This window comes from Mesoplodon densirostris, chromosome 4 (assembly GCF_025265405.1).
Source record: "Mesoplodon densirostris isolate mMesDen1 chromosome 4, mMesDen1 primary haplotype, whole genome shotgun sequence".
NCBI classification, from domain to species: domain Eukaryota; kingdom Metazoa; phylum Chordata; class Mammalia; order Artiodactyla; family Ziphiidae; genus Mesoplodon; species Mesoplodon densirostris.
In genome coordinates this window covers 98391610-98395349 of record NC_082664.1, presented here as the reverse complement: position 1 = coordinate 98395349, position 3740 = coordinate 98391610, and the positions used below count along the sequence as shown (strand labels likewise).

The window sequence follows — 3740 nt, the reverse complement described above, 5'->3', positions numbered from 1 at the left end:
CAGACCGGGGGTGGGTGTCAGACGAACATCCTGTCCCTTCTTCCCCCAGGATGTGAGTATCACTGTCCCTCCCCTTGCATATCGATAGGAATTATGCCCGTGGCTCTTCCCTGATCAGAAGAACCCATCTTGAGGTGATTTTTTATATCTGCCTAGACATTGAAGATGCTGGCACAGCTTCTAAATCCAAGCTCACCTGGTACCTCAGTACACAAACATCTACTTCTCCCTTCCTTGGTGATGAGCACATTGGAGCTGGATTGATATTTGAATCCTCAGTGGCGAGAACAATGCTTGGCGCAGAGGAAATGCTACACAAATGTGAAAGAAAGAAAGGAAGGAAGGAAGGAAGGAAGGAAGGAAGGAAGGAAGGAAGGAATGCTGAGTTAAATCCAGGCTGGGTTGATGAGAGAAACAGTCTGTAGGGAACAGAGGAAATGCCTGCCCATCTCTTGCTTCCCTGAGTGCTCCTCACAAAGGGGTAATCTCATTGAGTCTAATTCCAGGGCATTGACGGAGTCGTGTGTGCTAGTGCACACGGTGACGTGTGTCCACACGCTGTGCACATGCCTGTGGCCTCCTCTTCTGCCCTTCCTTCCAACAGGCTAGGTGGAGGGTGTGGGGGCCAGCATTTCCCCAGGGCGGCCAGCATCCCCTGCAGGCTACCTCTAGTGGAAAGAAAAGACCCTGGTACAGGAAGCTCTGCCCACCAGGTGTCCTCTCTCAGAAAATGTTGCTGAAACATCCTTAGGGCTCTAGTGCTTCTCATGGCCAAATCAGATCTGGATAGTCATCCTCTCCTCCAACCATTGTGAGCTGTAGTTATTGTGGTTAATCTGATGAAATAACTGTGACTTTCCTTCAAGTGATCTGAGCCTCTGAGCCCTGAGAACTGGAGCTGAGCTTTTAGAAGCAGAAAGAGAAGGGAAACGGCATTCATCCATCCTGGAGCAACACTGACCGCATTGCCTGCCGCAGGGCTAGTGCGGAGTGAGAGGTGCTGCTTTCCTAATCATCTTACACACACAGATTGAGAGGAAGAGTATCAGCCTATAAAATGGACCCAAACCTGAGACTCAAAAAAGTTAAGTAATTTACCCAAGATCACACAGCCAGAAAGCATTCTTCCTCAGTGTTACCAAGGCTTGGTGTATCCTACTCCAATTTTCTTTATTTGACCTGGGATCTACTTGAGACTGTATGTGAAAAATCTGATTTTCTAAGATGAGAGACATTGCTCTCCAATACACTATATCCAGGTGGTTCAGACAGTGATCTATTTCAGCCAGCCCCATATTCCCTTAATAAAACCCGCATTGAGACAATAATAAAAAGATGAATAGCCCAGTTAAAAACTGGGAAATGGGCTTCCTGGGTGGCGCAGTGTTTGAGAGTCCGCCTGCCGATGCAGGGGACACGGGTTCGTGCCCCAGTCCGAGAAGATCCCACATGCCGTGGAGCGGCTGGGCCCGTGAGCCATGGCCGCTGAGCCTGCGCGTCCAGAGCCTGTGCTCCGCAAGGGGAGAGGCCACAACAGTGAGAGGCCCGCGTACCACACACACACACAAAAAAAATCTGGGCAAAGCATCTGAAAAGACATTTCTCCAGTGAAGATATGCAAATGGCCATTAAGCACATGAAAAGATGCTCAACATCATTAGCCATCAGGGAAATGCAAATCAAAGCCACACAAGATACCACTTCACAGCCACTAGGAGGGCTGTCATTAAAAGTCAGATAGTAGGGAATTCCCTGGTGGCCTAGTGGTTAGGATTCTGCACTTTCACTGCCATGGCCTGGATTCAGTCCCTGGTTGAGGAACTGAGATCCTGCCAGCAGCACGGCACAGCCAAAAAAAACACAAACAAACAAACAAACAAACAAAAACCCCCAAAAAGTCAGATAGTAACAAATGTTGGTGAGGATGTGGAGAAACTGGAACCCTGAGACACTGCTGGTGAGAACATACAAAGGTGAAGCCACTTTGGAAAACCATCTGGACGTTCCTGAGATGATTAAACACAGATTTATCATATGATCCAACAATTTCACTCCTAGGTATGTACCCAAGAGAAATGAAAACATATGTCCGTACAGAAAGTTGGGCATGAATGTTCATAGCAACATTATTCATAACAGCCAAAAGAGTGGAAACACACAAAATGCCCACTAACCAGTGAATGAATAGATAAGATGTGATATACCCATACAGTAGAATATTATTCAGCCATGATAAGGAATGAAGTATGGGTACAAGCTACACATAGATGAACTTGACATCCTTATGCTATGTGAAGGATGCCAGTCACAAAGGACCACGTGGTGTGTGACCCCATTTACGTGAAATGTCCAGAGCAGGCAACTCTGTAGAGACAGCAGATTAGTGGTTGCCAGGGACCAGGGGGAGGGAAGACTGGGCTAAGTGGTACAAAGTTTATTTTTGGAGTGATGAAATTCTAAAATTCTAAAATTCACTACGGTGGTGGTTGCACAACTCTGTGTATATACCAAAAGCCATTGAATTGTACCCTTGGAATGAGTAAGCTGTATGGTGTGTGACTTATATCTCAATAAGCCTTTTTAAAAAAGCCCATACTGTGTTTGCTTCAGCCACACATATACTAAAATTGGAACTATACAAGGAACATCATCACGGCCCCTGTGCAAGAGTGACACGCACATCTATGACACATTCCATATTTTGTCTATTGTCGAAGCCAAAAAAAAAAAAATTACTGAAAACATTTCCGGAGGCTTTGCCTGAGGAAAGAATCCACCAACACAGCTCAATTTTAAATGTTTATTTTTTGGTTTTATTTCATTCTATTCAAATGTGTCATTTAAAGTCAAAACTAAACATTGTTTTTAAAAGTTGGTTTGAGCTTTTGAAAGACACAGTTTGATTCCCAGCTCTGCCTGTGGCTAAACCATGTGACGTTGGGCAAGTCACTTCTGCTCTGGGCCTGGGTCTCCTCACTGCAAAACGGGAGCAATGGCACCTATGCTACCTTGTAATGGGGTTCAGGCTGCACCTTCACCAGGGACATCCTGGGCGGAGGTGAGTGGGACCCACGGCTACGTCTGCTCAGAGGGGGTCTCTGCTACTAATTGTCACAAGGGAACCCTTGGGGCTAATGCCAGCCTCCAATGTTACAAAGCCTAGAAATACTATTTCTAAAATGTTAAGCAAAGTGAGGGTACATGGTAAGTGGTCAGCTAACGGCAAAGGATGACTTCAGCTGCAAATAACTGAAAATACTCTCACAAAACTGCAAGTCCTGAAGGACAGTGGGGACCAGGAGTTCTAGTCAGGCCTCCTGCTCGGGTCTACCCTTCCCTGGGCTAGCTCTTTCTTCAGACCAGAAGCAAGATGGCAACAGTGCTTGTAGACCTGACACCCTAATGTCCCAAGATCTCATATCTTAGAGACTTAGCAACTAAGTGAGCCGAGCAGAATTCTACAGTCATCCACTTAATGAATATATTCCTTCAGCGCTGACTCATTCTGGGCCCAGTTCTAGGTACTGGAGATCCTTACATTCCTCGGAGAATCAGATAATGAGCAAACAAATGTAAAAACAAGGTAATTCCTAATTGTGAAACGTGTTAAGAAAGAAATAAAATATGATGATAATAAAACATCCCTAGGGGAGGTAACTTCAGACAGGGTGGTCTGGGAATGCATCTCCAAGCAGACTGGACTGCTTTGGTGAGGGAGGGAGGGGACAGACAGTGCAGGG

At 45.9% G+C, this 3740-nt stretch overlaps 1 non-coding gene across 1 annotated transcript; it reads left to right on the top strand.

Annotated features, from left to right (window-relative positions):
- The first annotated feature begins 2599 nt into the window (after nt 1-2599).
- LOC132489712 (U6 spliceosomal RNA) lies at nt 2600-2704 on the top strand. Its single transcript, XR_009532095.1, has one exon. It is a non-coding gene; the product is annotated as a U6 spliceosomal RNA (small nuclear RNA).
- The last annotated feature ends 1036 nt before the right edge of the window (nt 2705-3740 follow it).